The sequence below is a fragment of the Corvus kubaryi genome, unplaced genomic scaffold (genome assembly GCF_017639235.1).
Source record: "Corvus kubaryi isolate FWS band 111438036 unplaced genomic scaffold, C.kubaryi_AGA036_p1.0 37398, whole genome shotgun sequence".
Lineage (NCBI taxonomy): Eukaryota > Metazoa > Chordata > Aves > Passeriformes > Corvidae > Corvus > Corvus kubaryi.
This window is the reverse complement of record NW_024581137.1, coordinates 16181467-16194370: the sequence shown is the minus strand read 5'-3', so window position 1 is coordinate 16194370 and position 12904 is coordinate 16181467. Positions and strand designations below refer to the sequence as shown.

Here is a 12904-nt window from a genome sequence, read left to right as displayed (position 1 = left end):
GGGCCGGCCCCAGGGGCGCGGGTCCCCCCGCAGCACTCACCGGCCCAGGCGGAGCCGGGACCCCCGGCCCCGGAGGCGGCGAGAGGGAGCGAGGCGGGACTCGGGGCGGGACTCGGGGCGGCGGAACCGGCACCGCGGGCCGGGCGGGGAAGGGGCGGCGCCGTGAGCTCACATCCTGCGCCCGGCCGGCGGCACCCGGGCTGTCCCCGGGAGTCTGCGGTGGTGCCTGCGCGGTGACACCATTCCGACTCTTCCCGCGACCTGGTCTCGTGGCCTCCTGATGAACTTTTTTTTTTTTTTTCCCTTCTGGCTCCGTTCCCTGGAGGAGTTTCTTCTTGTTTTGTGCTCTGCAATGGGAAGAAGATAGGGCTGTAGCGTTTAAGTGATGTGTTCAGGCCGGCTTTAAGTTGCTTTTGTCTATTTGTTTAGCCATGTTAAGGAAGAGCTGTGGGAGTGCAGCGTCTCCTGTGAGCCTGGTGCTGAGCTGGCTCAAGCAGTGCGGGTCGGAAGGTGCCTGCGGGAGATGGGGGGTGCTGGTGGAACGGGCCTCAGGAGCATCAGTCAGGACCTTTTCTCGGAAAACAGGAAAACAGCTGCCATGCTTCCATCTCCTGGTGCTTAGCACTGGGTGCCTGTAGGAGGAACGCTTTTCCATGTGGCTTCACTACTAGGTCTGTCCTGACAGGGTTTGGTATATCTGAAATACGAGGAAAAAGGCTTTTCGTGGTAAACAAAATCATTGCCTTTCTCACAGTTTAATCTGAAAGTGCTTGAGACCAAGGACAAGCCCAGGGCAGTTTGTTCATTCTTTCCTTTGCCTTTTCCCTTTGCCCTGTTCTTTCTTTGCTACCTATGATACATTACTAAAGATGTGATATTTGGGTCTCATAGACCAGTGCCTGTATGCTCAAACCTTTCCTGAATACAAGATTGCCACCAGCCATGTGTGAGGTCACTTAATCATACAGTCTTCAAAGTGGTTTGGGTTGTGCTAGTGAGGGTTTCTTGCCAGCAGGACTCTCACATCAGTAATGGACACCTGGAGAGTTAGCCTGTCCCAGGGTAGAAATCTTAGCCCAGGCCTGGGGTTATGGTTAGGACTAGGATCAGGGTGAGGAGAGCGAGAAATAGGGAACCTTCTGGCATTAGACTGGTGCCTAGGCACAGTTCCTTCTAGGGTCATAACTGTCATGCAGTTTTTTCCCTTTGGAATCCCATGATCTGGACATAACTTCCATTCACAATACCTTTACCTGGAGTGCTGGCAGGGTAGGCATCAAGTGCTGCCCAGGGGAATTTGGAAGAGAAGGCAAATAACTCAGTTTTCTGCTCTGCTAGAAGCTTGGCAGGTTGGCTTCGTGCTGTAACACTGTAAACAGCGCTGTTTAACTCCTGTCGTAGTGGGTAGGGAAGGGAATGTGGAGTGGTGACTATTGTGCTTCCTTTTTGACTTTGAAACAGACAGTATGCTAATGGTACCCTGTTATGATCCTTCCTAATCACCTAAAACTTCATTCCCTCATTTTTGGGCATAACATGGGTGGAGAAAGCTGTGTAAGGAGAAAATTGAGTGGCTGCTAAAAGTCTGGCTAAGTTGGATGTTGATTGTCTTGTAAGTTCTAAAAAGGTAATTGGAAAATCTCCATGGACTTGTCTGCAAAACAGTTACACAGGTGTTGCTCTCTCTAATGGAAAAAGGAAATGGATTTAAAGCAGAAAGATTTTCTCAGTTCCATCTGTCAGCCCCTGCAGCTTAGCTGTGCTCTCCTGCCTTTGATCATAGGAGGTAGGTTCCATTTCCAAAAGAGGGTAGGGCTTTTTCATAGCCAGGGTTCTTTGTAGCTGCCTCAGGCAGACTTTGCTCGGAGCTGAGCCATTAGCTGCTGTCTCTGAGCTAAGACATATTTATTGCCTGTGCCTGCGGTTGTGATGGGCCAGGGTCATGCTTCAAGACAGTTTTTCAGCCACCTGTGTCAGGATATTAGGCTTCACAGTACTGCCAGGTGTACAGCATCTGTGGGCACAGGTGCTGAGGGAGATACAACAGCACATTTTCATGCTCTGTAATTGGAGTTAAGCTAAACTGGCTGCAACAAATAGAGAAGGTGCATTTGTGGCTTCAGAGCAATAAAATGGACACAAAGAGTGAAGTGTATATATGCTCTTCTCCTTAACTCCTCCTCTTCCTAGGTCACATACTGTTTAGGTGCTCCTCCAAATCAAAAACAAATAGAAAGGAAAACTTATAATTTCACTGTGGCATCTTTGGTCAGCATTTCTTCAGAAGTATATATGAAGTTAAAATAGACACTTAGCTTTAGGTGTTGACCATGCTGAAGTTAACAGAAATTATGTAAGCTGCCGAATACATTGTCATCTTTTTCCTTGACTTCCAAATCTGTTTCCTTTCTAAAGCAAACATCCTTGGGTATCTATGCAAATGCAGTGCCTTTCATCATTTCTGGAAAATGTCAGAACTCTGATGCTTCTGCAGAGCTGAGCTTAGAAACAGAAAAGCAAAGAGCTGTCAGAAGTCTCCTTTAAATCATGGGTGAGGACTGGAAATTGCCTGGAAACTGATTGGGCTCAGTGGTGTGTCCTATGGATCTCTAATGCTCTTGCACCAAGAATTTGTCCCTATTCATTCATTCCAGGGCTTATGGAAATGTTTATGTCATGTGAAACCAAAACTGCTTTGAAAGAAGAAAGGAGATTTAATGAATCTTTAATCTAAAGCATCTTGGAATAAGAACAAAGCTTCTGAAATGCTCAAATTTGTATATTTTATGGAAAAGGGCTTGGAAGGTTTTAATTTCTTATGATTCTCTATGCCAGCATTTTGGGCAATTTTTTCCTTTAAAAATGGTTCATTAATATGTCAGTTGACTTTCTAGGAATGGTGCTTTTTAAATTACTAATTTGCAAAGGGATTCAAGATCTGTCCATATCTCCCCTGATTAGTCTGTGTGTACATTTTAAAACATTCTGCAGTACCATTCTGTGCTATCACGTCTTGTGACAGTCTGTCCTGCTGATTTAGCAAGACTTCACTGCTTGCAATATGGCACTGATCCCAGGGACTTAAATGGGTGAGAGAAATGGTTTATAGAACAGTTTCTTTAAAAGTACCTAAGGCAGAAGAACTGCCTCAAGTTTAGTCTGCAGGCTGATGTACTGACAGATTTGTTCCCTAGTCATGTGCTAATTGTTTTGGAATGAGAATCACTTGCTCCTGGATCCTTCTACCAAAGTAGCATGTACAAAATTAATTTCACAAAACTCAACAACAGACCATATGGAAGGGGAAAATGGTATTTAAACAAAGTTGATTTCAGTCACTAACACATTGTGTTGTAGATGTCAGTCCCTTGCACTCCCACACCATGTACTCAGAAGCATCCAGTCATGTGTGATACTTTCATACACAATCTTCTATTAATGTTTCATTCAGACCAAGTTCAGTATTTCTGCCACACAGTAAGTTAAATTGCACTAGCATACATGCCCACCACTGGGTTATACTGGTGCAGTTTTCTTCTGTGTCTGCAGCTACTTTTAACTTTGGGAATTAAAAAGAGAAAGCTGGAAATTGTAGGGGTGAGCTCTATTACATACCTTAAAAAGCTAAGCCTTAAACATACCTGCAAGCTGTGGATAGTTCTCATAACCATCCCCTTTCAGGGAGGGTGGAGCAGGAAGAGTGCTTTGCTTTTTTTCTTTTACAGAACAATGGAAATTCACTGAGGAAAATGTTGCCCTGCTTTGAGCGTCAAATGAAATTTGGGTAACTCTTTAATCTCAGGAACTAAACTGTGTAAATTTTCCCTTTCCTATGTTTGATTCCTCTGCCTGAGACTGAGAAATGGCTCTTCTGTATTAGCCACAAGTCAGCTAATGGTCATCTTTTGTTGGACTAAGTCAGCTGCAGCGCCAAACACCTCATGCTTTTTATTATCTTGTATTTTAGTTTTCGTTTAGCCTAAGCTCCAATGCCAAACATATATTTAATTAAATTAGTGTAATTTAATTTTAATTTAATTTTATTTTTTTCCTTTGTTTTGTTTATTATGGTTTTGTTTGGTTTATTTTATTTGATTTTTAAATTTTATTTTATTTCATTTTATTTTATACAGAGACTAGTTAGTCTTCCTTTGAAATCTGGGGTACAAATCCCAAACTGTGCTCTTGGGCACAGATTTACCATGTTCTTCAATGAAGATACCAGCCCTGTGCTAAATGAGCTGCTGTCTGCCAGATCCAGATTCGGTCTTGGCTGTGTCCCCTCAGAAATGCCAAGTGTTTCCAAGGAAGCAGGCCTCTGCTGGAAGCTGAGAGGTTTGTGTGTTTCATCTGTTTATTTTGTGTGCTGATGAGAATTTGGGAGGGTGTAACAGAGTGGCCATCACAATTAGGAAACATGTTTTAGATGGGCAGGTTTTATGGAAAGTGGATGCCTTCCCAAAACAATTGTAACTCACCATTTCCAGGGCTTTGGTTTCCCATGCCCCACTTGTTCCTGTCTCAGTAGGAAATAATTTTACCAAGACATAGAGGAGACTGTTCAAAGCATCTGCTGACAAAAGGCTGAGTATCATGTTGCAAATTCATGTCCTCATTTGCTGGAATTGTAGAGGCAAACGATAGCACAGAACTAGAGTTGAACATTAAATTTCCCAGCAAAAACCAGCTAGTAGGTGCTAGTTGCTGTGAAATCTGGATGAAATTATGTGATTCCTCCCTTGCAAGGGAGATGATGATGTGAGAGTGAGCTCTTTGGGAACAGGTAAGCTTTGGAGAAAGCCTACTGAGAAAGGTCAGGTGTTAAGCTTGCCTGGCACACAACTGTCAGAAGAATTGGGATGGCAACATCTGGGGAGGTGATGCAGGGCTGGGAATATCTGGCTGGTCAGTGGTGTTAGTTATGGGAATGTCAGGAGAGAGGACAATGAAATAGTTATGATCAGTCCAGTAACTGGGTAGTATTGTCCTCCAGGCCCGTGTGTGAGAGCAGCCACAGTAATCCTGGGTTTTCCCCAGGAAAAAGGACTGAGAACAGAATCCCTGCTCTTCATGATCTCCTCATGTGGACATACAGCATTAAAAACAGTTGCACCTTATTCTTTCAGTGACAACTTTCTGGCAGAGGCAGAAGCAGTAATGTTTATACTGTGATATCAAACAGTGCCCTTTCTTCTCCACTCTTGCCCATCCCCACTGAAACAGTAAAATATCAGGAAAATTCACTGCTAGAATCTCTGTCTTGCTGCAGTCAGATTGTGTTTAGCTCTAAATCCTGGTCTGAATACAACTAATACTGTCAAAGATTTTGGTTTTTCAAATTTGAGAGAAAAATGGTGGACTCAGGCCCATCTTTAGTGGGGGATCTATTATTAGATGCCAGGGGTAGTTAGATCAGAACATAATTACATACATCAGTGCAATTTTCAGTTGTTAGTCATTCTTCCCTAATGGTGAAATGCGTGACAGTTTCAGGTTTTGATTGGCACCGCCATTACCTACTCTTAGTAAACAGATTATTGGCCTCTTTTTTTTTTTAATAGAAATTTGCCATCTTCACCTTGCACACAGTCTTGTTACCCAGCCTGCTCTAATGTGTGCTGCTACTAATAAATGAGCAGCTGCCATGGCTACTGTAGCCATACAAAGAAAAGCTCTTCGGCTTTTAAGGAGTGGCTGGAGGCAGGTAATTAACCACAGCTTCACTCCTTGCACTCAAAGCGTCTGGAAAGCAATGCACCGGGCTTCCCGGTGGATTTTCCTTTTATCAGCACTTACTTCAAGGATTGCAATGTCGCTGCCAGTTCTGGCTGCAGCAAGAGAGTAAGAAAAAGCAAGGCAAATCCAGTTATAATTAAGCTGGTGATAACAAAGGGATCTTGAAAATATAATAGCAGATTAATCTTTGGAGAACTTCCTTCTCCTGCTTCCTTTCCCCCATTTTGGGCTTTACTCCTTCATGCTGTTTTCTGTTCACTGCTTCAAGAAATGCATCTCTAATGCATCCAGGAGTAGGAGGGTGTTCACCAAACAATCTTGGCTCTTTTCATACTAATGCATTGTCATTTATGCATCTTAATCCACTGGTCCTCTATTTCCGAAGAATCCCTGATATTATAGAGCTATTTAAAAATAATTTTTTAGCATGCAGGGTAAATCACATCCTGCTATGTAGCAGATTGTTATTTGACTGTCAGCCTACAGTAAGAGGTCTGATTTCTGCCCACTGACTTCACTGCAAAGTTCTCAGTTGCCTATAATTAGGGTAAAATTGGGTCCAAGAGTGATAAATTGTATCTTCTACAGCACAGAAGAGCGTACCCTGACTTTCAGCCATATCAATCTGTTTGCAAACAACAGTGAAATTCTTTTTGGCTCTCACTGAGCCATGGCAACATGATAGGCTCTTAGACCTGTAGATTGGATTTCAGGTCAGAAATTGCTACTTCCAGCTAGTTTGAATTCTTGTAGAGGGAGGCAAAAATTCAGTGAGAAACTTGCTGCAAACCTATACATCCTGGGCAAGGTGTAGGCCAAGAACTGCAGCCTCTTTGTCTCAATAACAAAAAACTCTTACCAGGAAAGCTACTGGTATTGGTTTATTGGAGTATATTTTATTTCTGTCTCTCTCCCTTCATGTCTCATTCAGAGCTTATTCCCTTGTCTCAGAAATTCAAACCATTAGTAATTGCTCTTTAAAGGTCGACAATAATTTTAAGTTGCTATAAAATTAATCTGAAGCTGAAGTGAAGGTGAAGTTGCAATTTCACTCATACTCCTACTGTTCAAGGAGTATATTTTAAAGTGTTTGAGGCTTTGGGCCAAGCATTGGTATAAATCAAAATAAATACTTGGCTGACTTGCTTGGGTGGCTTCCTTTGGCAATCTGTTTCTAGCTCACAGTTTGGCCTTCTTTGCAGCTGAGATACCTGGTTCTTTTTCTGCCAGCTTTTTTTTTTTTAGTTGTTTGTTTTTGCTCTTGTTTTTTGGTTGCTGTTTTTGCATTTTCTGTCTGAAGCAAAAAGTATCTTGGTTCAATAGTCTGACATTGCACTTCATGATTTCTCAGCCCTCCAGTCAAGAGTTTTCAAGCTTCCTTGACTTTTGGCACTGCAATCCACATGTTTAAAAAAATACTGCTTTTTACCTAACTTGTGTAGGTCTCTATAATTAATTTTTTTCCAAGACAAAGAATTATGGTGATAACTGCTGGCATTGACTCACACTGCTGTTTGTGCCCAGCCTGCTTACTGACTGACTTCCATCAGGCTGCTAATGTAAGGTTAGCAAGACTCTGCAAGAAAATAAGCTTCTTAAAGATGTCCTTCTTTTAAACATAGGTTTCAGTCCATCTTCATCCCTTCCCCAACCTCTCCTGATTCCCGAACTGTGTTTTCTGTGGCCTCACTCCTAAGGCATGTTTGAGCCTTGCATAATGCCTGACTGGGGAGGAGGCAAATAGTGATGAAAGCCAGCTGCCTCAGCCAGCTGGGGAACTGAGTTCTGGGGAAGCAGTTTTTGTCCTTGGTCTCCACCACCCCCTTCTGCACCAGTACTGACTGTGGGAGCCAGCTCAGTAAGTACAGCTGAGGAACTACGACTGACTTGGGATGACTGGATTCCTCTTGAGAGCTTAAGTTCCAGCTGTTCTCTGGGCTTCTGCACCCTTTAGAAAGGATGAGTGGGATGTTTTGTTGTCCTGTTGTTTTCAACTGATTTAAGTATCTTTTAAACTTGGGGACACTTGGGGATAACAAGTGAAGTGAAACAGTTGTCTTAGCATCTTTTGAAAATACTTCAAACAGCAGCAGAGTGCAACTTACAGGGAAAATATTTCCCATTTTGGGGTGATTGTGTTTGCAACCCTGGGTCATTTAGAGAATCTCTCAGCATGCCCACTGCAGACCACCAGAAAAAGAAAAAAAAGAAAAAGGAGGAGCTAAACAGCTGAATTTTCTACTGTAGTAGCACACACTGTCTGGCCAATACATTCATTTTGAAAAACAGCACTATTGCAACTCATTCTGGTCAAAATCTGAGTGGTGAAAGAGTAGTAAGACTGAACTGGTGGGTAGGAATTGCATCTACACTGCTCAGTGCTTGCTCCAGCTCTGAGACTGGGAGGAGACTTCAGGCTCCTCTTGGGCCATACTTCTGCTGTGAAGCCATCTGATGGCAACAATACAGTAGGAAAGACCACTTCGAGAGTTATAGCAGATTATTAGGAAATGTGCCTGTGTAAGAAAATTCTTTTTCTTTGCACCACAGAGCCAGGCACGCTCCTTGTCTTTGTGCTTTTTGGCTATAGGGACAGATTCTGCCTCATAGAAGAGCAATGTTGATTATCTCAAAATACTTGCAGAGGGGCAAAGCACAGCCAAGACCCACTCTCCACCATGTGCTGCTGGTCAGCTGGCACAACAGCATTGTACGAAGAAAACATTTTTTCTTCCTTCAGTGAAACACCCGTTCTTCCTTCAGTAAAAAGCCCATTGCATTAGAAGCAGCAGGATGAATTCTGCTATGCTTCTATCTTATACTAATTGTGTATTAGGGTATACACAAGCTAATTTTAAAGTGAGATTTTTCATTCCCAGCCTGTGAAACATTCTGTTTTCCAGCTGCTGGAAAATAACATGAGTTGATCCTGTAATGAACTCTCTCATGTAAGAATTGCCTCATTACCACTAAATGTTGCCAGCTCTTAGATTTGTGTTCTACTTCATAAATTCTAAAAAGCAGCTCAATGTATTTAGAAGCTATTTCCCTGTTTTAAAAGGAACCAGAGTCTATTCCAGGACCCAAGCCAGATCCCTTACAGTTTAAATGAAGATAGATTGCCATGAACTTATTTCAGAAGATGAAGAAAAAGTTTTTGCAGAGCAATTTCTCTTTCCTTTTCTTTCCATTTCTTTCCTTTCCTTTTCTTTCCAAACCTGTGCTTTTTGTGTTCCTGAAGAACAGTGAATAAGTCCACAAAATTGCACTATTGCGTGTGCCTACTAGTCAAGTATGACTATAATTTTTTTCCATTGACAAAAGGCAATAAAAGGCCAGAATCCATTCTCTCTAATTCTACATACCAACTCCGCAGGGCTCAATTCACTCTAAAATAAAGTGGAGCTGCTTTGGAAGAGCTAATGAGGAGGTCTGGAGGGTTTCTCCCATCAATTTTTAATTTGAATATAATCCATGTCAATGTTGAGCACTTTAGGTCAGCTCTGTGTTGCTTGACTGCTATCAAACAATGAAAATCTCTTCTAATCGTGGTGGGTGGTTACTGTGATTTTTCATTTTTATTGGCAGCCTGAAGTAGTGAATAGGAAAAAGAGGCAGTTTTATTTTCCTGCCTAGACAGGTATAGGCAGAGCAGCACAACAAATTTGTACTGTTATTCATGTTGCATATGCCCATAAGAAATAGAAGGGAATTTGCTATAGGCTGCAAAAGTAGTTCACAAAAATAAAGTTGCCAGGGAGAAACATCAGTTCTGAACTGTGTACCTTCCAAATATCTGGGAATTCTGCCTGGGCAAAACAGTAATGTTGGATCTTAATAGACAGTGGTACACACGTGTTGGGTTTAACTAATAAATCTTTCCAAAAGGAGCTGCAGAAGAGAAAAATCCATAATACAGTTGGGCACATTTCTCATTTCCCATTGAAATCTGTCTGTTTCCACCATGTCCAGGCAGATTTAAGCAGATGAAAGGGTCAACTAAACAATGATTGTATATGCACATAAATTAAGATATGAGAGCGTTCAGTAATTTATTTTAGCTATTAAAATGCTGCTGTGATTTTGACTTTGAGAAAGGAAGAGCCTTAGAAGGATCAGAAGGCAGTATCTCATGGCAAACAACCAAAGCTGGATGAGTTCAAATATGCAAGAGGATGTATTCAGTCTGTTGAAGAAGGAGCATGCAACTGTGTCCTAATAAAAAGAAATAATTTAATTCATTTGATCTTCTAGGGTTCTTTCCTTCATAATCAATTCAAGAGAGTATTTTTTGATGTTATGACATCTTTTTTTCATAACATCTTTCAAAACCAGGTCTAGTGTCAAGAACCCCTCCTTTCCAGTGTCAGCTCTGACATTTGGCTATTGGTTGGTTCATTACATCGGATTCCTTCTGCACTGCTCCTGGGGAACTGCACAGCAGACAGCTGGGAAAGCCATGGCTGGACCTGGACTGTGGGTTTCCCATCCACAGAGGACAGAAATATGCAGAGAAGAAAAGCACCAGGTCTGACATGACAGTGCTGAGAAAAGCTTCTAGCTGAATTAATAGTTACACCAGGAAACTGTTGGATTCTCTATGGGGACTTGTTTTACTATCTAAACCCAGAATTCAATTTTGCTTGTCATGTCCTAGCTAGGAGTACATAAAACAGACTGAAATTCCAAGTGTGAGTATAGTCAAATATTTAATCCTGGTACCCTATTCAGCCATTATTTAGTGTTCCTTTCAGTTTTAAGAAAAAAGTGGATTTTCTTCCAGTTTTTCCTCAGAAAACCTGTTAACAGTTATAATTTCTTATTGCTAGAAGGGCTGAGAAATTTGGCATCTGAACATCATCACCTTATGGCATGTTGTACCTGAACAAAAACGTACCCCCACACTTCACAAAAGCAGAACCCATGGCAGGAACAGTTGTAGCACTTTGAAGTGCTATTTAGGCTGTCAATTCTCTTTCCATAAATGTTTTTAAATCAGGGATTTAAATTAAGCACTCACATTAATCGCTCTCAAAGTAATCAGTGAATTGATTCCAAATCTGGCAGCCAGTCAGTGTTGATACAAGATTTGCTGCACGTATACTCACAAATTTTGTTTGCACGGTATTTTATTGCAAATATTAAAAGGCAAATGCAGTTGTCAATTATGAATGAAATTGAATCAGGATAAACTGAAGTATGAAACTGGTGTATATACATTCAGCAGCCTGTCGGTATGGACAAAACCACCCATCATTTGACATCTTATTTGATAGATCTTCTTGTAAATAATAAATCACATTTTCTTGAAAACATGAACCATGTTCATAATTTCAGATCCTTTTCATTATTAACAGCCTGGCAGAGAGTTCAGAAACTCAGCAGACAAAATATTCAGGAGATCCTATATATTTTATATTAGGATTCCAGGCTGATCTTTTGTACACAGCCTTCCTATTTTAGTAGCAAATTTACATGATTTTGTATTAGACAGGAAAGTCGTGGTCTTCTGTTTCTTGGGGCATTTTCATACTGGAAGTATTCTGAAATATGATTTGAATGACAAGAATCACAGAATGTCTTGTTGAAAGAAACATTTAAAGATCATCTAGTCCAACCCTCTGCCATGGACAAGGACACCTTTCATCAAACGGGGTGGCTCAGAGCCCATCCAACATGGCCTTGAGCATTTCCAATGACGAGGCATCCACAGCTTCTCTCAGAAACATTTCTCAGTGCCTCCCCACCCTCATCATTAAAAATGTCTTCCTTTTATCCAATCTAAATTGTCCTTCTTTCAGTTTAACACCATTGCCCCATGTCCAACCACTACAGGAAGGCTGGAATCTTTTTTACTCAAGTAATGCCTGCAGTTTGCTATGTATTTCAGAAAGTGAGAGATTTCCAGCAGTGCTCTTACATTTTTACAGCTCCTGGAAGTGATGTGCCAAGGAGTAAAGTTCTTCTCAGGTACAGTCTGGCTCAACGTGGGTCCTAAAGAAGCCATGGCAAAACAAGGGAAGAAAGACAAAAGGTACAAAGAGAATACAGACAACTCCTAAGCCACAAAACAATCCTATTCCTCATCTGAAGACAGTAACACACAAAAATATGACTTTGTAGCTAAAGCTGGTTATTTTCTAGTCTTGACATGCTTAAAAAAATTATTTCTATGATGTAACCAACAATAACAGCCTGTTATCTGATGAAGACAGTTGTACCTTAAAAGCCTCATTGAGTGATGCAGAGCTGGGCCTGTATGTTTACTCCCAAAAATGCTAAACGTTCCTGTGTAGGAAGGAAATTTCATATTCTCACTGCAGGAGCTTAGTGGGCAAAAAGAGGAAACCAAAAAAACCATCACGATGGAAGAAAATAATTCTGAAGTTCAAGAAGCACAAAACAGATGGTGTACTCCTTTCTCCCAATCCTTTTCGTTATCTGAAATACACCTTCACAAAACCTGAGGGTTGCTGAGGCAGGGAAGAAAACTTGGCAGGAAAGGACTCAGATCCATGCCTTTTTCCTGGTGCTGTAGCGAGCGTGGGGAGGGTGGACATGGAGATGGGGGACAATGACACAGTCAGGGTTCTCTTGCACAATGGCCACTTAATCTTTGGCCGTAGCAGTAGAAACTCTCTCTCCGCACCCTTCCAGTACAAGATCCATGGTCCTGAGTTCCCTGGGGCAGGTGTAGATGTTTCAAGAAGGATTACGAGCATCCTGTTCTTGCACACCCTAAAAATCCTCACACGAACAGCCAAGTTTGGCTTTTGGTCTTGAAATTACATGTGGGCTGCTGAAAGTAAAGCTATCATTAAATATTCATTAATTCCTTTCTAGAGGTAATTTATTCTTCTTACTTTTTTCCCCTCCCTCAAATAGACATCTCTTCCTCTGGTTTTTGTGGCAGATAACCTGCAGGGCTAGATGGAAATTGAGTTTGTGGCCTTATTTCTAGAGTGATTTGGATTGGTGGTGTATCACTGAAAGAAACAGCCATCCTAGCTGCTAGGCAATTTTAGTGGTGATTTAGCCACTTTCCCCTTATTTATTGTGGACTTCTTTTCTTAGTTTCATGTTTTCTTGTTTTTAATCTAAACGTCCAGTTCATAGATATATAATTATTTACTGTAAACAAAACAGAGATTTCTTCCAATTGTGATTT

The 12904-nt window shown here is 41.5% G+C and overlaps 1 long non-coding RNA gene across 2 annotated transcripts; it reads left to right on the top strand.

Moving 5' to 3' along the window:
• The first annotated feature begins 173 nt into the window (after nt 1–173).
• LOC121671861 lies at nt 174–11055 on the top strand. Of its 2 annotated transcripts, none has more exons than XR_006018644.1 (3): nt 174–671; nt 4134–4335; nt 10072–11055. It is a non-coding gene; the product is annotated as an uncharacterized LOC121671861 (long non-coding RNA). The 2 variants fall into 2 exon arrangements; XR_006018643.1 differs by lacking the exon at nt 10072–11055 and adding an exon at nt 4994–5117.
• Nucleotides 11056–12904: the final 1849 nt, after the last annotated feature.